Source organism: Elephas maximus, chromosome 27 (genome assembly GCF_024166365.1).
Source record: "Elephas maximus indicus isolate mEleMax1 chromosome 27, mEleMax1 primary haplotype, whole genome shotgun sequence".
NCBI lineage: Eukaryota > Metazoa > Chordata > Mammalia > Proboscidea > Elephantidae > Elephas > Elephas maximus.
In genome coordinates, this window is record NC_064845.1 from 27,751,389 (window position 1) to 27,774,984 (window position 23,596).

The 23,596-nt window shown below is 47.4% G+C and overlaps 1 long non-coding RNA gene across 3 annotated transcripts in view; it reads left to right on the plus strand.

The window, feature by feature from the left end:
• LOC126068364 (uncharacterized) overlaps window positions 1–21,958 on the plus strand; it is a 149,470-nt gene extending 127,512 nt beyond the window's left edge. For all 3 annotated transcript variants that reach the window (XR_007515643.1, XR_007515644.1, XR_007515645.1), the window contains 2 exons: window positions 20,859–21,073; window positions 21,531–21,958. This is a non-coding gene — a long non-coding RNA (uncharacterized LOC126068364). The remainder of the gene's footprint in view (window positions 1–20,858; window positions 21,074–21,530) is intronic.
• The last annotated feature ends 1,638 nt before the right edge of the window (window positions 21,959–23,596 follow it).

The following is a 23,596-nucleotide window of genomic DNA, read 5'->3' on the forward strand; positions in this document are numbered from 1 at the left end:
TTTCTTCTATACTAGTTAGGTGCTTGGCTACTCAACTAGAGATGACATTTCCCAGCCTCCGTTGCAGCTAGATATTGTCATGGAGTATAAGAGGATAAGCAGAAACATATATCCGCTAGTGAATACCCGTTGCTGTCAAGTTGATTCCAACTCACACCGACCCTACAGGACAAAGTAGAGCTTCCTACAGGGTTTCCAAGGAGCAGCTGGTGGATTCAATCTGCCAACTTTTTGCTTACCAGCCAATTTCTTAATAACTATGGTTTAGCAGTCTCATTTTCTAGTCATCTCAGGAGTTTAGATATATTTCTGAACTCATTTTAGACTATCTAGGAAATTTTCTATAATTTCTTCACCAGTTTGGATTTTAGTCTCTCAATATTCCCATTCCAAAGTCTTAAGAGAAAGTCCAATTGGGCCAGCTCAGCCAACAGAGTCATAGGTCAGGTGTCCACTCTGGTTCAGTCATCTGTGGTCGAGACGACAGAGTCTTGAGATAAAACTATGAGAGCCTAAATTCACGTCTTCGAGTGACGATGAGAGGCAATTTCAGATAAAAGCATGGGGCTAAGCATGAACTCCTAATCACACAGAGTTTCTGGAACTGCAAAGTCAAGGACCAGATCTTAGGTTACGCATCCATACCTCAGCACTGACAACTGAGGAGACCCAGTGTGCAAAATTGCCCTGCTCACTTGTGGTAAATTGTTATAGTGGTGGCCTCCAGTGAACAAAACCTCCTGGTGTTTGCACCCTTGTGTAGCCCCCTCCCACACTGACTCTGGACTTGATCGTGTGACTTGCTTTGGCCAATGAGACATTAGCAAAATGATGCCAGCAGAGGCTTGATAAGTGCTCGCATACCAGGGCTTGTCCTTCTTGGAAGGTAGATGCCATGATATGAAGAAACGTGAGCTAGATTACCGAATGGTGAGAGGAACTAGAGGATGAGAGGCCATCTTGGATGTCCTAGTCCCAGTCAGACTTCCAGCTAAATGTAGCCCATGAGTGAACTTAGCTATACCATGTGGAACAAAACCACTCAGTTGATACTAGTCAGTCCACAAAATCATGAAAAATAAAAAATTGCTGTTGTTTTAAATCACAAAGCTTTGCGGTATTTTAAAAAAACAACTTCTTTAGATAATTGAACTTTTCTACATAACTGAAATACCTCCCCTCTCTAAAATCTCCTTGACTATAAAACCCATCTGGAAATCCAGGTGTCTGGCCCAGGACTCTTGGAGAAAATTTTCTGACAGTGGTGGCCAAAGGACCCTCCAAATGGGATCCTGAGATGTCTTCCTTTCCTCCTGTCTTCCTGAAAATAAAAAAGAAATCCTTAAACAACGAGGCATAAGAATGTTCCATTAACTAGCCAGATAAGACCAAGTTCTCAAACAGTGCCCCACACTTCCCTGTTACATAATTTCTTTCCTCCTCAATAAATACATCAACATTAAGGAAAGTGTGTCACTCTTTCTAGTTCTCCTGAGGCACCAGGAAAGAAAACTCTCATTGAATGTCTCCTGTTCTACTGATCAGTTTCCTGTGAGGTGGCCCAATGTATGATGGGTTGTATGCCCTTAAAGACTAAAGAAAAAAAAATATCCTGGTTAATGCCAGAGAGATTACCCAAAGAGGTAAAAATCACCATCTCCTGAGGTCATTCAAAACAGTACTAGGTATGATGTCTCAAGGGCCCCTGGGTGATGCAGATGGTTAAGTGCTTGACTACTAGCCGAAAGACTGGCAGTTCTAACCCACTTAGAGATGCCTCAAATGATAGGCCTGGTGATCTGCTTCAGAAAGGTCACAGCCTTGAAAACCCTGTGGAGAACAGTTTTACTCTGCACACATTGGGTCATCATGAGTCACAGTTTCACACGACATCCCAGTTAATTGGCCTAATATGTTCAGTGCTTCTGTTCTACCTCCTGGTTCCTTGCATAGTGCCTGGGTTCTTAAAAGCTTACAAGTGGCCATCCAAGGCACCACAATTGGTCTCTATGGGCCTGGAGCAACAGTGGAAGAAGAAGAGTAAGGAACAGGAGGACAATATGGAATGTGTTTCTAATTTCCTCTATGAATAACTGGTGGGGCAGTGGTTAAGAGCTCAGCTGCTAACCAAAAAGGTTGGCAGTTGAAATCTACCAGCCACTCCTTGGAAACCGTATGAGGCAGTTCTACTCTGTCCTGCAGCGTTGCTATGAGTCAAAATAGACTTGAGGGAAACAGGTTTTTTTTTTTTTTTTTTTTCAGTTGCCATGAGACTATAAGAACTGGATGGTGCCCAGCTACTACGACCAAACATTTTGAGCAAAGAGCCTAGAGAATCCTGATCAAAACAGGGTAAATGCAGAAAAGAATTTAAAATTCTCATGGAATCCAGACTTTCTGGAACCATGGAGGCTGAATGAATCCCTGAAACTAATGCTCTGAAATAATCTTTAAACCTTAAACCAAAAAAAATCTCCTGAAGTCTTCCTAAGGGTAAACAATAGCCTAGCTTAAGTAGTAAAAATGTCTGCTTTGAGCATTGTGCTCTTTGAAGGACTATATGGGATCAAAGTAACAACAGCAACTCAAAAGATTAGATAGGAACTTCAGGGGGCAGTGAGTTTATGTTAATATGGGAGGGACAACTCAGAAACAGAGAGTGAGAATAGTTACACAACTCAAAGAACATAATCAATGTTACTGAATTGTGATGAATTGGTGTATGTTTTGCTGTACATATTCTCAACAATATAAAATTTTAAAAATGATATTGTGGTCCCAGGAAATATGGATGGAGCACACTGACCACCTCAGCTGTGGTAGATCAGCTGTTCCCTGAGTTCATGGTCCCCACAGCCTTCAGCCCAGCAATTCAGTCCCTCAGGTAGTTTGGATGTATCTATGGAGCTTCCATGACCTTGTCTTGTACAAGCTGTTCTGGCTTCCCAGTATTGTGTACTCTCTTAGCTTCACCAAAGTTACCACTTATCTGTTGTCTATTTAGTGTTTTTCCATTTCCACGCTTCCCCCACCCCTTGTAACAATCAAAGATTGTTTCTTTTTGTGTGCAAACCTTTTTATGAGTTTTTACAGTAGTGGTTTCATACAATATTTGTCGTTTTGTGGTTGACTTATTTCACTCAGCATAATGCCCTCCAGATTCATTCATGTTATGAGATGATTCACAGATACATCATTGTTCTTTATCATTATGTAATACTCCATTGTGTTGACACACAATATTAACCATCAGAGTCCACCGCTTGTCAACTTAGCACCTGTACACATCTCCCCAAACCATACGTAATCTCTAAATAAAGACAATTACAAAGTCATACTTAGTCTTAACATGATGTAACTAACATGTGATTAATTGAAAATGCACTAGCCCCATTTACATCTTATATTTTGTAAGAAAAAAGCAAAAATATTTGACGCATACATACAAAGCAGAAATACTCATAACAATTACAGTCCTCGTTTCTGCAACTGGTCACGTGGACGTAAGTGGTATTTAGAACTACCTTCTTCCAACACCCATTCCATATTCCCTTTGCCCTCAGCAAGCACCTCACCAGATCATGTTTTTTTGCCTGGTGGCATGACCCAAATCTTCATTCCTGAAGGTTCTGGGCCATTAGTAGCCCTGTCAGAATTGAGTTACTATAGTTTTGCATTGACTTACTATAGTTTTGCATTGACTTTAATCACAGGACATGCTAGTACTAAGAGATGCCCTAAGGGATCTCCTGCGTTCCAGGCATACTCCTCTTTATCCCCATTATGTAATATCAATCTGATTTCCTCTTGGTAATCAGGATCAATCACAGCAGCCAGTATGGTAACTCCCTTCTTTGCCTGTTGATCCAGTTGCTAGGTGGCATTCTTTGCTTCCAGTTCAATGGAATCAGTGATGTGTCTCCAGGTGGGCGCATTCCTCCCTTTGGAACTAAGACCTCCATACTGAAGAGCATAAGATCATGGGGACAGGAAGTGAAAATCTTGTGAGTGGGTCACTAGGGGTAATAGTGAGTGGTGCCACTCCCATTTCCACTTCTTGATTTTTGGACCCATGAATCCTGGTTACGGAAGAAACAGCACCATATATTGGATGCTAGTTTAAAGCATATACAGCCTCCTGGAGAACACTACCCCAACTCTGCAAGGTATTGTCTCCTAGCTGGTGCATAGTGGTGTCTTTAGGAGTCCATTCCATCATCCTATCAAGCCAGCTGCTTCAGGATGATGAGGAACATGGTAAGACCAGTGAATTCTATGAACATGGGCCCACTGCCATACTTTATTTGCTGTGAAGTGAGTCTCTTGATCAGAGGCAATGCTGTGTGGGATAACAATGATGGTGAATAAGGCATTCTGTAAGCCCACAGATGGTGGTTTTGGCAACATTGCTCAGGGAAGGCAAATCCGTATCAGAGTAAGTATCTATTCCAGTAAGAACAAATGCTGCCCTTTCCATGATGGAAGTGGTCCAATGTAGTCAACTTGCCACCAGGTTGCTTGCTAAGCACCTTGAGGTGTGGTGCCATATTAAGGACCCAGTGTTGACCTCTGCTGCTGGCAGATTGGGCACTTAGCAGTGGCTGCTGCCAAGTCTGCCTTGGTGAGTGGAAGTCCATGTTGCTGGACCCATGCATAACCTCCATCTCTGCCACCATGGCCACTTTTTTCATGAGCTCATTGAGCAATGATGTGACTGGCTGGGGAAAGAGAATGACTGGTTTTCACAGAACGCATCATCCTATCCACTTGATTGCTAAAATCACCCTCTGCTGAGGTCATGCTTTGGTCAGCATTCACAAGGGGCACATATATATTTACTTCTTTGGCTCATTCAGAGAGGTCTGTCCCCATACCTCTTCCCCATAAATCCTGGGCTGCAATTTTCCAATCATATTCCTTCCAAGAACCTGACCATCCAGCCAAACCATTGACCACAACCCTTGAATCAGTATTCAGTTGCACATCTGGACATTTCTCCTTCCAGACAAAGTGAACAACCAGGTGCACTGCTAGAATTTCTTCCTTTTGGGAGGATTTTCCTTCACACTGTCCTTCAGGGAGGTCCCAAAAAGGGGTGTAGTGCCGCCGCTGTCCATTTTTGAGTGGTGGCTGAATATTGCACAGAGCCATCTGTAAACCAGGCACAAGTTTTCTCTTCTCTAGTCAACCGATCGTAAGGAACTCCCCATGAGGCCATAGGTGCATACTGGGAGATGGAAGGTAGTGTGACAGGAGTGGAGGCCAAGGGCATTTGGGACATTTCCTCATGCAACTTGTGCCTTCAGGTCCTGCTCAGGCCCAATCTTGTATATACCACTTCCATTTAATGATGGAGTGCTCCTGTGCATACTCTGTGGGTCAGACAGCATCCAGTTCATGATGGGCAGCTCAGGCCACATGGTGACTTGGTGGCCTGTGGTTAAGCATTCAGTCTTTACTAAGGCCCCAGAACAAGCCAAAAGCTATTCTCAAAAGGAGAGTAGTTATCTGCAGAGGATAGCAAGGCTTTGCTCCGAAATCCTAAGGGTCTGTGTTGCAATTCACCAGTAGGGGTCTGCCAAGGATTCCTGACAGCATCGCCATCTGCCATTGACACTTCAAGCACCATTGAATCAGCAGAGTGGGAGAGTGGCTTCTCTTGTTCTCGGCCCCACTCAAAACTAGCAGCTTTTAGAGTCACTTGATAAATAGGCTAGAGTAGCAAACCTAAATGAAGAACATGTTGCCTCCAAAATCCAAAGAGGCCTCCTAGGTGTTGTGCCTCCTTTTTCGTTGTGGGAACAGCCAGGTGCAATAAATAACTTGTCCTTCACTTTAGACGGAATATCTCGACATGCCCCATACCACTGGACCCCTAAAAATATTACTGAGGTGGAAGGTGCCTGAATTTTTGTGGGATTAATTTCCCACTCTTTGGGAGCAGGCAAATGCTTTACCAATAAGTCCAGAGTCATTGATACTTCTTCCTTACTAGATTCAATCAGCATAATATCATCAATGTAGCAGGCCAGTGTGACATCGTATAGAAGGGAAGGACGATTGAGGTCCCTGCTGACTAAATTATGACATAGGGCTGGAGAGCTCATGGAGCGCTGAGGTAGGCAAGTGGAGGTGTATTGCTGGCCTTGCCAGCTGAAGGCAGACTTCTGATGGTCCTTCCAAACAGGTATGGAGAAAAAGGCATTAGCCAGTTCAGCAGCTATACACGAGTTACCAGGACATGTATTAATTTGCTCAAGCAATGAAACTACATCTGGAACAGCATCTGCAGTTGGAGTCACAACCTGGTTAGGTTTTTGATAATCTACTGTTCTCCAAGGTCCATCTGATTTTTTCACAGGCGAAATAGACGAGATGAATGGGGGATGTGGTGGGATGCACCACCCCTATATCCTTCAAGTCCTTGCTGGTGGCAGTAATGTCTGCAATTTCTCCAGGAATGCAGTATTGCTTTTGGTTTACTGTTTTCCTAGGTAGGGGTAGTTCTAAAGGCTTCCACTTGGCTTTTCCTACCAAAATGACTCTTTCTCCATTTGTTAGGGATTCAGTGTGGGGTTTCTGCCGGTTATTGAGTATATCTATTCCAATAATGTATTCTGGAACTGGAAAAAGTCACTACGAGGGGATTTGGGGACCCATTGGACCTACTATGAAACAAACATGAGCCAAGACTCCATTAATAACCTAACCTCTGTGTGTGTCCCACTCTGACTGGTGGGCTACAGTGCTCTTTTGGGTCTCCTGGCATTTGTGTCAGCTCAGAGCTAGGATCCAGTAACCCCCCAAAAAGTCTGATTATTTTCTTTTCTCCAATGAAAAGTCACTCTCATAAAAGGTTGTAGACCCCTTTGGGGAAGGGTAGGAGAGAGATTAACTGTATAAATTTTTGGCAGTGTATTTGTGTCCTTCCTCATGAGGACTTGGCCTTCCCTTCATTCAAGGGGTTGTGGGTCTTTAAATTCACTCTAGTATGGGAGTTGACTGAGGACCATTCAAGTTAGACTGCTGCTCACCTAACCAAGAATTCTCCTATTTCTACAGATCAAGTAAATATTTAGTAGGTTTCCTATCTATTTGACTCCTAGGGACACCGTGACTAAGTAGTCATAAGTCCATATGAGTCAGACTATTCTGATTACTGCTTTGACTCTGCTGTCCATTGCTGTAACCATGCCCACCTTTTCTTTCTCGATTGAGTGCCGCCACTTGGCCCCTACTATCACAGGGTCCAATCAACCCAATTGTATTGAGGTGTCTAAATTCAGTTAGGGCAGTTCCCACTCTCAGATCTGATTTACATAAAATAGCAATCACAGCAGCCTTCAAGGATGCTGGATTTCCCTTCACAAATTTGTTCCTCACATTTGTGGTAAAAGGTGTGTTCTTTGGGCATTCCATGTGTGGGTCTGTGGGTTTAACCTAATAAATCCACCTCAGCATGCCTTTGAATACCTTCTTCTACAGTATACCAGGGCAGGTCTAGTACTTCAACTTGATTTAGTGTAGGCCACTGTGTAATCCGTGCTTCAGCAACCCAAACAAATGAACTATTAGATCTTTCCTTAATATCTTGAGGTGAAACATTGAATGAAGAATGTGTGCTTAGTGGACCCATATCAATAAACTCAGACTGATCCATCTTTATGTTCCTTGCAGCATTATCCTGCACCCTGAATAACCATTCCCACACCTATTCCCCAGGTTCCTGTTTGTACATATTAGAAAAGTCAAGCAGTTCTCTTGGAGTGTAGCGTACCTCCTCCTGGGTCACACTTTCTACTACATCTCTTTGGGGCTCGGTGGGACTTAATCTAGTTATAGGTCTAGAAGCCAGAATCAGTAGTCTGGAATTGTTTTGAGAACATTCAGCATTGTGTTGTAAAGCATCTGCCTGAGATGATGCCCCAGGCAATGGCTCAGGCAACGGCTCTTTAGAGGCAGCTGGGCAAGGGCTAATCTCATTAGATGGAAGTGGAGGGGCTAATGCCTTTACTGGGCTGGGTGGTGCAGCAGACACACATGAGTAATCTCTGCAGATGGAAGTGGTTCTATTGGCAGGAGTGATTAAATGGATTTTAGGGGCTCAGTGTCTCCAGCTTTCTAACTATCTGCCCATATGTCCCCATCCTAAGTTTCAGGATCTCATTTCTTCCCAATCAATGCCCTTACTTTAACTTCAGACACCTCTCTAAGTTGGCAATTGAAGTGGAATTGTAATTCAGCCACTCTTACAATAAGACTCGGGTTTGGTTTTTGACAATATCAGCAGTGTTGCTACAAGAAATAAGGCTTTCCTTCAAAGCACAAGTGGACACTTTGAGGTCGTTTATGCGGCACTTGAGCTTTGACACTGAAGCCCCGAGATCGTCTCTTTCTTTCACCAGTTTGTCAGGTGCAAGTAGGACCAACCAACCAGCTTGTTTATACTTCTCATTATGAGAAAATTATTGAAAGGTATCATATATGCCATCACCCAGAGCCTCGCCTTTCACCAATACCCGATCTATTGGTGGTGATAATTTGCATATTTGAATTGCCACCTCATGCCATGAATTAGCAGTGCCCTCTTTACTACTGAAAGCAGAGTCATCAACATCTTTGAGACTAACCAGACTTGAAAACTAATTTAGAAAACTCATCCTTACAATTTTGTTTCTCTAGAACCACTCTGGGTACCCAATGTCTTAGGCTGGGTTCTCTAAAAAAAAAAGCAGCTATAGCACTTAATCACTATGCCACCAGGGCTCCCATTTGCCCGTAGCAAAGGTTAATTGCTATAGTATTTATGCGTATGTGTAGGGGTGGAGGATGGAGAACAGGTTTTGATATCATTGATTTTATTAACCAAAATACTCTGCTTATAATTTATCTTAAAGGTTGTTCAGTGAGATCTCACATTAAAAGATATGGCGTTTGCTGTCTACCTAACCAACACATGTTCTCATTCAAAATTCTGTTATCCGTCTTCTAATATGGCAACTTTTCAGATATTGTGATCTTTAATGTCAATTTTGCAGAGAGCTATTTTATAGTCAGGGAAGCCCTTTAATCCATTTAACTTTATGTAATGAGGTGAATGTTCAGGGGAAGTGTTCTAATCCTCCATAACTGTAAACCAAAGAGAACATTTGTAGCCCATGCAAGAAGAAAATAACCAGGCATCTTAGTGTAGGTTCAAGTTCTGGTCACTTCTAACTATAGCAGCTCTGTGCCGGATTACTCAGGTCTGGCCTAGTTCGAGCTCAAGAGTCTGACCCTGGATTCTATGCAACTCAGAAACAGAAAGTCTTCTACTTCCTTTGCTGGTTTATATGGCTGAGTTTGAGAAGGTAGATGAGGGGTGTGCTAGCAGAATCCAAAACTAGAGGCATTTAGGATGGGCTCACAACATGGAGTTAACACACTACTTTCTGGTAAGCAAAGCAGGGGGTGAGGGGCATTTAGCTGACTAACATAATAGTTTTCAGAAAATGTTAAACAAAAATGTTCCAGGAACAGTATGTTAGAATCATTCTTAGAAAAAAAAAAGTTTGTATAGACCATTCTCAGGAAGTATGTAGTTGATCAGATATGAAGAAAGAACTGCTTTATTTGGCTATAAAATGTGCATAAAAACCACTCTTTGCTTAGCCCCTGTGGAGCACTTTGTACTTTCACTTAGTCTGGCCCAGCTTGAGCTGTACTATCCCTCAATCAAATTCTTTGCTTTTTTAATCTGTACAGAGTAAGAATTTTGGTTTGAGAACTACAACATTTCTGGTGTCAGAAGTTCTCTAGAGAAGCAAAACTAGTCAAGTTTATAAATATGTATATGGAGAGATTTACATCAAGGAAACAGCTTACATGATTGTAGAGTTGCAAGTCGGTGGATCAGCATAGAGGCTTCTCCTGATTCATGTAGCCACAGGGGCTGGCAAACCCAAGATTAGCAGGCTGGAGAGCAGGGCTCCTGCTCACAGGCTGTGAAGGTTGATGAATCCCAAGATAGCAGGTAAGCTGCTAGCTCCAGTCCCAAGAACTGGAGGTCAGATGAACAAGAGACATGTGCAGGATCCAGAATAAGCCAAGAGCCTTGGCAAGATGAGCAGAAGGAATTAGGTGGCAGAGGGTGAAGAGATAAAGGCTGAGCAGGGAGTGAGCCACCACAGGCTCTACCTGCACTGAAACCACTCAGAAGATTCCATTATGAGGGTGATCACATACCAAATTTCAACAGGGAAGTGATCAAACATCATACAACTGGCAAAACACAGAGAATCATGGCCCAGCCACGTTGAGACACGCAATCTTAACCATCACACATGCCCTTTGATTAAAATCAGTGGAAAATTACAGCAACTGAGTTCCAACATGACTACTAATGGCCCAGACCCTTTAGGAATGATAGGTTCGGCCACCCCACCAGGCAAAGAGCCACGACCAACTGAGATGCTTGCTTAGGCCAAAGGGAATGTGGAATGGGTGGTGGAAGAAGGTAGTTCTAAATACCACTTACGCTCATGCGACCAGTTGAGGAAACGAGAACTGTAACTGTTATGAGTATTTCTGCTTTTTATGTGTGTATCAAATATTTTTGTTTTCTCAAGTTATAAAATATAAGATGTAAATAGAGCTAGTGCATTTTTAGCTGTATGTGTGTTTATTGTATCATGTTAGGCAAAAGAATGACTTTATAATTGTCTTTATTCAGAGATTATATATGGTTTAAGGAGATGTGTACCAGTACCAAGTTGACAAAGGGTGAACTGTGATAGTTAAGAGTGTGTGTTAACTTGGCTGTACCATGATTCTCAGAGTTTTGGCAGTCATGTCATGTTGTGGTCACTTGCCTGTTGAGATTTCATATGTGATTGCCCCCATGGTGCCATACGATGTGAGTAGGCAATTGGTTGAAGAGGAGTTTCCTTGGGCATGTGTCCTGCATCCAATGTGCGCAGACGTTCTGGCAGGGCTCGGAGGGGTTTGCTCATTCTGGATTCTGCAGCTGGGTCCTGTTCACCTGACCTCCAGATTTTGGGACTTGAGCTAGCAGTTTACCTGTGGTCTTGTCTGCCAGTCTTGGGATTCATTGACCTTCACAGCCTGTGAGCAACAGCCCTGCTCTCCAGCCTGCCGAACTTGGGTTCACCAGCACCTGAGGCTACGTGAATCAGGAGAGGCCTCTATCCTGACCCACAGACTTGTGGTGTTATGGCCTCTAAAACCGTGTGAGCCCTTTCCTAGATATAAATCTCTCTCTATATATACATATTTATACACTTAACTGGTTTTGCTTCTTTAGAGAACGCTGCCTAAGGCAGAGCATTCACACGGGATACAAACACCTTCATTTATTTGGCCTGTTCAGAGAGGTCTGTCACATGCCATTTCTTCATACTTCCTTGACTTCAAATTTCCAATCATGTTCCTTCCACGTCCCTGTCTATCCAGTCAAACTATCGGCCACAACCTGTGAATCCGTGCACAATTGCATATCTGGCCATTTTTCCGTCCACGTAAAGCGAATACTCATGTGCACTGATTGAAGTCCTGCCCATTGAGAGGCTATTCCCTTACCAGTGTCCTTCAGGGAGGTCCCAGAAAGGGGCTGTAGTGCTTTGCTGCCACTGTCCACATTCAGATGGTGCCTGCATATCATGCAGAGGAACACCTGTAAACCAGACACCAGCTTTCTCTTCCTCAGTCAACTGATCATGAGGCCATAGATGAAGACTAGGAAAGGGCAGGTAATGTAACAGGAGTGGAGACCATGGGCATTGGGGCCATTTCCTCATGCGACTTACTTGAGCCTTCAGATCCTGCTCAGGCCCGATATCGTAGATACGACTTCCACTTACTGATGGAGTGCTGCTGAGCACATCCGATTTTATGGCTCTGTGAGTCAGACAACACCCAGTTCATGATGGGCAGCTCAGGCCGCGTGGTAACTTGGTGTCCCGTGGTTAAGTGTTCAGTCTCTACTAAGGCCCTGTAACAAGCCAAAAGCTGTTTCTCAAAAGGAGAGTAGTTAAATGCAGATGATGGCAGTGCTTTGTTCCAAAATCCTAAGGGTCTGCACTGTCATTCACCAGTAGGGGCCTGCAAAGACTCCAGACAGGACTCCAAACAGCATCTCTGTCTGCCACTGACACTTCCAGAACCATTGGATCTCCCAGATCGTATGGCCCAAGTGGCAGAGCAGCTTGGACATCAGCCTGAATCTGTTGCGGAGCTTTCTCTTATTGTGGGCCCTAGTCAAAACTGGCAGCTTTTCAAGTCATTTGATAAATAGGCTGGAGTAGCACACCCAAATGAGGGATATGATGCCTCCAAAATCCAAAGAGGCCCAACAAGTGTTGTGCCTTCTTTTTAGTTGTAGGAAGGGCCAGATAGATCAACTTATCGCTCAGTTTACAAGGAATATCTCAACATCCCCCACACGCTGGAGCCCTAGATTTTTCGCTGAGATGTAGGCACCTGGGTTTTTGTCAGAATAATTTTCCACCCTCTAGCATGCAAATATGTTACCAATAAGTCTAGAGTACTGATACTTCTTTCTTACTAGGTTCAGTCAGCATAATGCTGTTTATGTAATGGACCAGTGTGACGTCTTATGGAAGGGAAAAGTGATCAAGTTCCCTGTGAACTAAATTATCACATAGGGCTTGAGAGTTGATATACCTCTGAGATAAAATAGTGAAAGTGTATTGCTGGCCTGACCAGCTGAAGGCAAACTGCTTCTGGTGGCCCTTTAAAACAGGGATAGAGAGAAGTGCATTGGCCAGATTAATGGCTGCATACCGCAGAAAATGTATTTTTTTCAGGCCATATCCCCAAGGAAATTTCTCTTCCAGCAGATCGGCTGCTCACATCAGATCACAAAATGGAGGATGATTACATAATTTCTGCCAAATCCCTGAGAATCATGGCCTGCCCAGGTTGACATATAACATTAACCATCCCAGTGGTAATGAAAGTGTTCTAGAGTAGATAGTACTGATGGTTGAATAGGATTGTGATAGTAGGTAACCCACTGCTATTACATACTTTCAAGCTATTAAAACAAAACTTTATTTAATGAGAAAACTACCAGTTAATATAGTATAAACTCTAAAGTATAAATTGAGCTGGAAAAATACAACAAAGCAAAAAAAAAAAAAAAAATCCCCACTGATGTGAGAAAAAGAAAATGTCTGGTTCTGAGGCTGATGTTCCCTGGCAGTGAATGAGGAGCTGCTGTGGAGGAGGCATGGCAAGTGGCTTCGCCTCTGGTGCCCAAGGCAGAGCTAGCAGTGGAGGGCTTAATATTCTATGGGGCTCGAGTCTTGGAGTAGGAGCAGGATCGCTATCAGCTGTTTGTCCATGAGCCAGTTGGAGGTGGCCCAGGATGGAAGTCCGCCCCTCCAGCGGACTCTTTGTCCAGTGCCACTGCTGGACCTGGTGATGAAATAGCTGGTGCTCTAAGGACTTCCGGTGTTGGTGCAGGAGCAGGTGGTTGAGCAAGGAGTTCTGTAGGTGGCCCAGAATGGGAATCGAGCCCTCCATCAGGCTCTTCTCCTGGTGCCCGGGCTAGAGATCGAGATGGAGGGCTGTGGGCTGCATTGAGCTTTGGTGTTGGTAGAGGAACAGGAGCAGGACTGACATCAGCCAGTGGTCCAGGAGCCAGTTCTGGATGTAGCCCAGAATCTGATCTTCCAGGTGGCTCTCCATTTGCTGCCAGTCCTGGAGCTAGTGATGGTGTTCTATGGAGCTCCAGTGTTAGTTCAGGCGCATGATGGATCTCAGCAGGCTTTCCAGAAGCTCGTTATGGTCTTGGCCCAGGGAGAGAATCTGATCTTTCAGTAGGCTCTCTGTCGGGTGCCAGTGCTCGACTTGGTGATGGAGGACCTGTTGTTGTACCCAGCTCCAATGTTGTTGCAAGAGCAGGATCTGACTGAGGAAGTGGTCCTTGAGTCTGTTCTGGAAGTTGCCTAGGGTAAAAATCCAGCTCTCCTGCTGGCTCTCCGTCTGGAGATGGGATAGGTGGTGCTCTGTTGAGCTTCGGTGTTGGTACAGGATCAGGATCGACAACACAAGGTGGTCCAGGATCTGGCTCAGGCGGTGGCCCAGCTTAAGAATCTGAACGTCCAGTGGCCTATCCATCTGCTGCCAGAGCCAAAGCTTGTGACGGAATAGCTGGAGCTCTGTTGACCTCCTGTGGTGGAGCAGGAGCAGGATCCACGTCAGCTGGTGGTCTAGTATCCGGTTCTGGAGATGGCTGAGGATGGTAATCCACCTCTCCATCTCAGTCTCCATCTGATGCTGGTGATGGAGCTGGGGGAAGACCTGGGTTACATCAAGCTCCAGTGTTGGAGCAGCAGCAGGAGCAGGATCGACATCAGCTGGTGGTCCGGGAGCCATTTCTGGAGGTGGCCCAGGATAGGGATCCACCCCTCCAGGCAGCTCTCCATCTGGTACCAGTGCTGGAGCTGATGACATAATAGGTGGTGCGCTGTGGAGCTCTGGTGCTGATACAGGAGCAGAATTTTCCCCAGGAGATTGTCCAGGAGCCGGTTCTTGGGGCTGAGTTAGCTCTTGAGCTTCTTTTACAATTGGCGCTGGCCCCGGCTCTGGAGCTGCAAGAGGAGAAAAGTTCACCAACATGACTGCCTTTCCTCATGCCTTGCCAATGATGGAAAACACCCACTGCCACGAAGAGAAGCCCATTCCCAAGAATTTCCACCCCAGGAAGTCTTCCCAGACTGTGGTCTACCACAGGAGGGTCTGAAGTTACTCAGATCCCTGGCTCAACCCCAGCCTCTGGGAGCCTTCCCATGTCCCCTTCACAAGCTCACATGCAGTCATGCCCAGTCTTCCTCACCCTCTGGCTCTGCCTCAGTGACCTCCATTTGATCCAGCCGTGCCAAGAGAAGTTGGGCATCGTGCTCTAGATGTGAGCCTGGCATGTTCACGTGCACATACTCCACCACGAGCTTTAGGCAGGGGAAGTCCGGGGGCTGATTGAAATCCTCCGAGTATTCCTTTAGCCATGTGCCCAGGATAAAAGAGATGGCGCTGGGGGTGGGTGGTGAAGAGCAGGGTCAGAAGCCTGGCTTTTCCCACCACACTGCCCTCCCAGGGCACCCCTGCAAGGGGCGAGTCCCTCTGTCTACCCCTGTACCGTTGACCTCCCAAAGGTCAGCACCACCCTGTATCATGCCCTCTGGCTGCCCTGATGGTGGCAGGCCTGGTCACTGATGGGGCTAGCACAGAGCCTTGTCCCTGGGAGCTCCGCATCAATGGTCTGTCCAACTCTCCCTCCTCGGGGAGCCTGAATTACATCCCTTTCTGTCCCCTGGCCCTCTCCGCACTGGATAGTAACACTCTAAGGGAACGGAGATGTGTGTCTGCATGTTCACCTCAGTAGTGCTCCAGGATTGTCTGATGCCGGACGACACACGGAGACCGTACCCTGATCCAGATGCCCAGGCCATAGGACCCCTCCTCTGGAGCGTGTGCACCAACGTGCTGCCTGGCTCTCTGCATGCGTGGGAAGGCCTCTTCTCCCATGGAGACTGTTCTCCCCTGGGACAGGGGCCCCTCATGCAGCTGAGCACCCATGACTGGTGATCAGGATTTGGGAGGAATTTTCTCCACCCCCCGCTCCTCCTCCCCCAGCACCTCCTGTTTTGGGCCCCAAATAGGGGAGGGGGCAACAGGTGATGTGAGGGGATTGTGGGAAGATGAATTCTCTCAGGGGCATCTCTGAGCCCGCAGCCTCCCCTCTACTGTCCAGGATGCCCAGGTTCCACTCCTAGCTCTCAATGACTGCTTACGCCCTGCAGGGGGTGTCTCTAAACTCATCCCTCTAGTGGAATCTAGATGTGTGGGGCCCAGGGTCTGCCAGCCCCAATCCAGACACAGGCCCCCTAAAACCTCAGCCCCTCCTTCCCCACCCAAAGTCCACTCACCGTTTCAGCTGCTCCTGGGGCTCACCGTACTCAGCAGAATAGGGGTGGTTACATCCATACCTAGAGGTGGTATGAGGGTGTCACATCTAATGCACTGTGGACACTACTTGCTTAAGATGTCTAGTGTTCCTGTCTGATTCTCGGACTGGAGGCCCAGGAGGACAGGGCTTCTTATCTGCTTTGTTCACTGAATAGTGCTAAATACCGAGAACTGTGTCTGCAACAGTAGGGGCTTCATGGATGACTGGTGAATGAGTGAACCCAACCAGCACCCTCCCAGGTATCTAAGTGTCCTGGTGCCCCTCTATCAGCCTACAGGGATCCCTGTTCTGGCTATACCAAGGACCCACTAAATGGAATCTCAAACTCCCCTTTACGAATGGGAAGTAGGTTTGCTCAAGAGTGCGTAGTCAGTGAGGGGTGAGGCAGAAAGCTTCTTAATGGGGGAGAGGCAAATAATAAATGTGAACATCCTAGGCCCTCCAGCACCCTTCATCTTAGAGCTGGGCTCCAGGTACACACTTCCTGTGGCTTATTCCGTGTGGTCCTGAGAGTAATTCTAGCTGATTGGACCTTTACCACCCCTCTTCTCAGGGAAGAAAACTGAGGCTCTGAGTAGTGAAGTGACATTCTCCAGACTCACAGCTGGTAGCAGGTAGAGTCCCCATTGGGCTATGGAGGGTGGGGCGCTCACCTTCGGAGAAGCTGGTCTAGGACCTGCTGGGTGGTGGCGTAGGTTCTGTAGGCTCCCAGAAAGATTTTGATGTAGGAGATGTCACCCTTTATGTAGGCGGGCACCAGGAGCTCCACCAGCTTCTGCAGTGAGCCTGCCTTGAAGGTTTTCATCACCCAGGCCTCATTCAGGTCTTCGTCAGAACCACAGACACACTGGGGTGGGACAGAGGAGGGACACACTGTCAGAGGCAGCCCCATGAACCACCAGGAGTGTTGTGGGCCCAGAGGTCAGACTAGGTACTCCGTTTCCCTCAGTGATCTGTGGCAGGAGGTGGGACACAAGTGCCTTTAGCAGCAAAGAGAACTCAGCTTTCCAAGCAGGATTGGAGGTGGGGGATGATTACAAACATTAGGAACCTGAAGTGATTTTGTTAACGAAGTAACCATGGTATCTCCCTGAAGGAAGAGCAGTATCCCAGTGAGTCCTCACAAAACACCCCATTCCAGAGGTGTGAAAACAGAAGCTTGGTGACATCCATTGTCAACTCAAAGTCACCTGGTCAGAGCCCAGAACTGTCTGAAACTAGGGCTCCGTGAGGTTTCCTCTGTGCTAGGTGAGGCCTGCTCTGTTCCTGACTCAGAGGGGAAGGTCTGGTGCAAGCTCACTTCCTCCCAGATGAAGACAGTGCACAGAGCAGGCACCCATGAGGTAAGCAAGACACGGACTTTTCTTTCTGTACATTAAAGGGGGTTTTGAGCACCCAGATCCAGCCAAGGGTGTTAGCCTAGAGATCCTGGGGTGGCAAAAAGACCCCCACAGAACTAAGGATCTGAACAGATGGCTCAGGGAGGGCAAATGTGAATGGTTGGTAAAGGACTGAGAGGTGGCTCAGCTTCTCAGGGCCAACAAGTGCCTCAAAGCCACCCTGCAGTTCTGTTGGCCACCCTGACAGCAGATAGGGAAAATGGAAAAGAACCGTAACACCTGGAACCGGCTCAATGCAGAGAGGCAGCCAGCATCACAATCTGCTGGGCCATGGGACTGCGACAGCTGTTTTGGGAAGGAGTCTGGCTGTAGTGATCCTAACTTGAAATGTGCACATCCTTCCCCCAGCATGCCACTCCTGGGAGTCTGTCCTTGGTGGGTCAGGATATGACCGCACGTGTAAGCGTTTCTGCAGCCCTGCTGAAAGGGCAGCAGAAGGAATCAGTCCAGGGCCAGCAGCAGTGAGAGACTCAGTCACTGTGGGAGCAGGCCTCTCTTCTGCAATATTCTACAGCAAGTCAGCATATAGCCTCTGACCTGAAAGGGTCACGTTGTGTTCCCCCAGATTGCAGGTTGTAGAAGAAGGTGTGTCATAGCCTGAGCCTTGTGCTCTAGGGTAAAAGAGGCCTACTAAGTGTGATGCTGTGTGAAGCTGGAAGAAGGTGTGGAGGGACAGTCCGGCCAACTGCTGCCTGGGGCCCTGGGGTTGAAAGTTAAACACTAAAACAGCAGCAACGCGCAAAATATGCATGGGCTTACGTGAACAGTAACTTTGTAGCTGGACAGGACAGGGAGGGCAGTGGGGGATGGGGGGGAAGGTTAATTCATTTGTGAGGGGTCTGGGAACCCTCAAGAGGGAAAGTCCTGGGAGGGACCTGAGGTCTACAGGGAGGTGTCTGGGCCGTAGGGCCCCCCTGGTCATCTTGGGTCCCTGGGTGGGGATGCCACTCCCCTCCCCCCACACTCACCCAGAACCTGTGCCAGCCCTTCCTGGTCCCTTTCTTGGGGTAGACCGAGTAGGTGACGCCATTCTCCTTTTCCTTGGGGATCTCCTGCTGGGAGTTCTGCAGAGACAGTGCCGGCAGCGGCCAGGGAGGCATCAAGAGTCCGTCCGTGCTGCCTCCTTCCCTCTCTGCCCCTCAAGCCCTTGTGCCTCTGAGGAGCTCCCAGTTCCCCCATGCTGGGCGGGCTGGACTGTGGGCAGCACCATCCAGCTGTGACCAAGTCCACGGATAGAAAAATCAAGCTCTGAGTATTGCAGCAGGATCTGGCAGAAGCTGGGCTGGTACAGGGTCAGCAGTGGCCCAGGCAGGCCAGCAGCTAGGGCTGCACGTTGACTACCACACTCAGGGTGAGCTGGATCTCAGAGAAGGTCCAGGTGAGAGTGCTGAATCAGCCTGTGACCCTGACAGTCCCTCCCTAAGGCCTGGTCTGAACTGGAACCTCTGGGTAGACTTATATCCCACTGTTCTGTCTGATCAGGGGGATCGAGACAGGAAAGTGAGAGAGGCCTTCACATTTGCCATCCCAGCCCCCAGCCTCCCCAAGGCACCCAAGCTGATGGACTAGGCCCAGCCACGGACAGACTCAGGCCCATGAACCCAGTGTGGTGAGAGGCCGTGGGGGTGGAGAGCTTGGGGTTGCCCTCAATGTGTGCTAGTCCTGAAGCAGCAGCCCCATTTTCATCATCCTCATTATCACTCCTCCCCTCCCAGACCTCCCCAGGTCACATGGCATCTCCTTCCCTGACCCCCACCACCTCTCTCCCAAATGGACACTGCCTCAGCTAACAACTTTCTGCCTCATCAGTTCTATCCACATTTCTTCCCATCCCCCATTACCAGGGACCCCATGAGGGCAAGGGCTGGCATGGCCAGGGAGATGCTATGCCCTGGGGGGTGTGGGGCTGCCCAGGTGGGATCTCAGTGATGGCCTGGCCTGGATTGGCAGCCCTGGGCCACCCTGTGTTACCTTTGGATTCTTTTTGGTAAATGGCCTGAGCCTCCGTGGTTGGGGGACGAGCCCATGTCTCAGCCTTGGTGAAAGTGTCGAACTCCTGGGTCTTCCAAGCTTTGATACAAGGGCAGATGAGAGACAACAAGAAAACATGTTCCTAGTTTGAGTGTCTCCACTCAAGTGAGCTGGGTAGGGGCCAGGTTACCAGGGTTCCAAATTCTATGTAGTCTGTTGTCAAGGAAGTGAGGTCATGTCCTGGATCTTCTGACATGGGCCTGATGTCAGTTAAGACCTCCCCAAAGTCCCCCAGGGCTGCTGAATGCTCACCTGTCCCCATGCCATCTCCATAACTGTACACAGTGACACCAACACAACCCTCCCCCTCCCCCCTAAAACCTGGGGAAGGCCTGGGTGAAGCCAGGGCCCCAGCTTTGTGCAGGCAGAGCTGGGTTCAGACAAAGCTCATCCCTCTCAATCAGTTTGTGACCCTGGACAAGTCTTTGTGCTGCCCAGAGCGTCCCCAGTCCCCATACCCACACAATAGGGATCATTCTAGCTAGCATCTTCTTCCTAGGGACATCAGCAGGTATATGTGAGATAACATCTATAGAACCCGTGGGCTGGCATTACCTGTAGCTAATCAGGGGTGGATTATCTAATAGGCAAGGTAAGCATAGGGCTTACCTGCTTACCAGATCATCTGTAGTGAATGTTTTCACCTTTTCATATTTTTCCACCACATCTAATACTCCGCTTCTAGGTATGGCTGGGATCTGCCTCTCCCCACCCCATAGCACCTTCCTACAGAATCAATGCCTCTTCAAATTTACAATTCCTGACGGGGACAGATGACCCTGTAAGCAAGGCAAGCACAGGTCTACTTGTGCTTACTTACTAATCTGTAGTGAAAAATTTCACATGGGCTTTGCCGCATCAAAGATGTGGTGATCACCGTGCTTACCTTACCTATTGCATAATCTGCCCCTGTGCCTAATGCACAAACTCAGAAATGGAAGAATTTCAAGCAGGGGTGGGAAGCAGCATGGAGTAGATCCCCAAACAGGGCTCGGTTCTGGTGGTGTGAGCTTGGGAAAGTCCCTTCCCCTCTTGACCTCAATTCCCAGTGTGCACTAGGAGGGGGTTGGAATGAAATGAACGTCAGATATTGTCACCCTCTGCATAAAACCTTCCAATAACTTCCGTTACATTTAGGATCTAACCCAGTGCCTCATCTCAGACTTGGGGGTAGGCAGCCTGCACGATGGCTCCCAAGAATCCTACCTCCTGGTCTCCACATCCTGTGTGGCCCCCTCCCCTCAGTGTGGATTGGACTCAAGGACTCGCTTCTCAAGAATGTTGTTCTTGGTGTTAGGTGCCACTGAGTCGATTTCAACTCATAATGACCCCATTTGGGGCAATGTTTCTTGGCTCTGTTTTATACTTTCTCTCTCACTGTCTGTCTCTCAGTCATCTCTCTGTCTGTCTGTCATTTATTTCTCATCTCCCCCCAGGAAGCAGCTGTGATGTATGACCTGCACATGGAGAGACTCATGTGACAAAGAGCTGAGGGAGGGTCCTGATCAACAAAGAGGAAATGAAGCCCCTAAGTCCAGCAGCTCTCAGAGTCCTGCTCATAACATGGAAGTGAATAGGGAGCAGATCTCCTGAGTCAGGACTCAGTTGAGACAACCACCACAGGCTCCTGAGAACTTGGGGCAGTTCCCAGGTAAGCCATGCCTAGATTCCTGGCGCACAAAGACTGCGTGCTGTGTGCTGTTGTGAGTCATTACTTTTGGGGGTGTTGTTATCACAGAGCAGGAGATAACTCCTCCAGCCCACTAGGTCATGGGTCCTCGATCTGTCCTCCTCCTCCCTGCCTCCTCTCCTCCTCAGCTCCCTCTAGCCATACTGGCTGCATTTCAACCCTCCCTCTAGACAAACTCATGTCTGCCTTCCAGCCTCTGCACCAGCTGCATCTTCTCCGTGGCACACTGTACCCGGACTCGTGCAGGGCTGGTGCCTCCTGTCATTTCATCACACATAAATGTCACCTTAGTAAGGCCTCTTGGACCACACCCTAGCCTTATCTCACAGCACCCTGCTTTATTTTCTCTATAAAATATGCTCTTTTCTTTGCATGTATTTGTTTTCATTCTTTTACCCATCTTCATGTTTCCCTACAGATTGTGACCTCCTGGGGACAGGGACCACATGGGTCATTTTCAGAACCAGCTCCTGGACCACCTGCTGATGTTGATCCTGATCCTGCACTAACTCTGGAGCCCCACAGTCCACCAACTATTCTGTCACCAGCTCCATCGCCAGCATCAGATGGACAGGCAGCTGGAGGCGTAGATTTCAATCCTGGGCCACCTCCAGAAATGGCTCCCAGATGACCTGCTGATGTCGATCCTGCTCCTGCTCAACATAAGAGCTCTATAGAGCACCAGATCCTCCATCTCCAGCTCTGCCTCAGTCACCAGAGGTTGAGTTATTTCCCGCACCTCCTCCACAGCCACCCCTCATTCACAGCTAGGAAACATCAGCTCCAGAACCAGACTCTTTCTTCAATGCACCTGAGTGGGAATTTTTTTGGTTTTGTCATAGTATTTTTCCAGGTCATTTTATACTTTATACTATTTTAACAGGTAGATTTCTCATAGAATAAAATGTTTTAATACTTTTAAAGTGTGTAGTATAGTGGCTTTATGTACTTTTACAATCTTATTCAACCATCATCAGTATCTAATTCAGAACATTTTCATCACCACTGTGATGGTTAATGTTATGTGTAAATCTGGTTAGGCAATGATTCTCAGGGGTTTGGCAGAAATTATGTAATCAGCCTCCATTTTGTGATCGGATGTGAGCAGCCAATCAGTTGGAAGAGGAGTTTCCTTGGAGGAGTGAACTACAAATTCACACACCTCCTGGTACCTGGTATCCAGCCATTAATCTGGCCCATGCCTTTTTCTTCATCCTCGTTTTGAAGAACAGGCCCCTCTCAGTGAATCACAGCACTGATCTGTAGGATTTTGGAACAAAGCCCTGCCATCCTCTGCAGATAACTACTCTCTTTTTGAGAAACAGCTTTTGGCTTGTTACTGGGCCTTAGAGACAGAACGCTTAACCGTGGGCCAGCAAGTCACCCTGTGGCCTGAGCTTCCCATTATGAACTGGATGTTGCCTGACCCACAGAGTTGTACGGTTGGACTTGCCTGGCAGCACTCCATCATTAATCGAAGCAGTATATACAAGATTGGGCCTGAGCAGGATGTGAGGGTCCAAGTAAGTTGCATGAGGAAATGGCCCAAACGCTCATGGTCTCCATTCCTGTCACATACCCTTAATCTCCCAGGCTGCACCTATGGCCTCATGGGAAGCTCCTTATGATCAGGTGACTGAAGGTGAGAAAACTCGTGCTTTGTTTACAGATGGTTCTGCGCAATATGCGGTCACTAGTTGAAAATGGAGAACGGCGGCACTACAGCCCCTTGCTGGGATCTCCCTGAAGGACCGTGGTGAAGGGAAATCCTCCCAGTGGGCAGAACTTCAAGTAGTGCACCTGGTTGTTGACTTTGCTAGGCAGGAGAAATGGCCAGATGTGCGATTGATTGTATGTGTACTGATGAACGGGCTGTGGCCAATGGCTTAGCTGGATTGTCCAGGACTTGGAAGGACATGATTGGGAAACTGGAGACAAGGATTTATGGGGAAGAGAGGTATGTGGATAAACCTCTTTGAATGGGCCAAAGAAGTGAAGATATTTGTGTCTTATGTGAATGCTCACTAAAGAGTGACCTCAGCAGACGAAGACTTTAACAATCAAGTGGATAGGATGACGTGTTCTGTGGAAACCACTCGTCCTCCTTTCTCAGGTACTCCCATCATTGCTCATGAACAAAGTGGCCACGATGGCAGGGTTGGAGGTTATGCATGGGCCCAGCAACATGGACTTCTACTCATCAAGGCCACCTTGGTGACAGCCACTGCTAAGTGCCCAATCTGCCAACAGCAGAGACCAGCACTGAGTCCCCGATATGGCCCCATCCCTCAAAGTGATCATCCAGCAACCTGCTGGCAAGCTGATTACGTTGGACCACTTCCATCATGGAAAGGGCAGCATTTTGTTCTTAAGGGAATAGACGTTTACCCTGAATATGGATTTGCCTTCCCTGCATGCAATGCTTCTGCCAGAACTACCCCATACACTTACAGAATGCCTTGTCCACCATCACAGTATCCCACA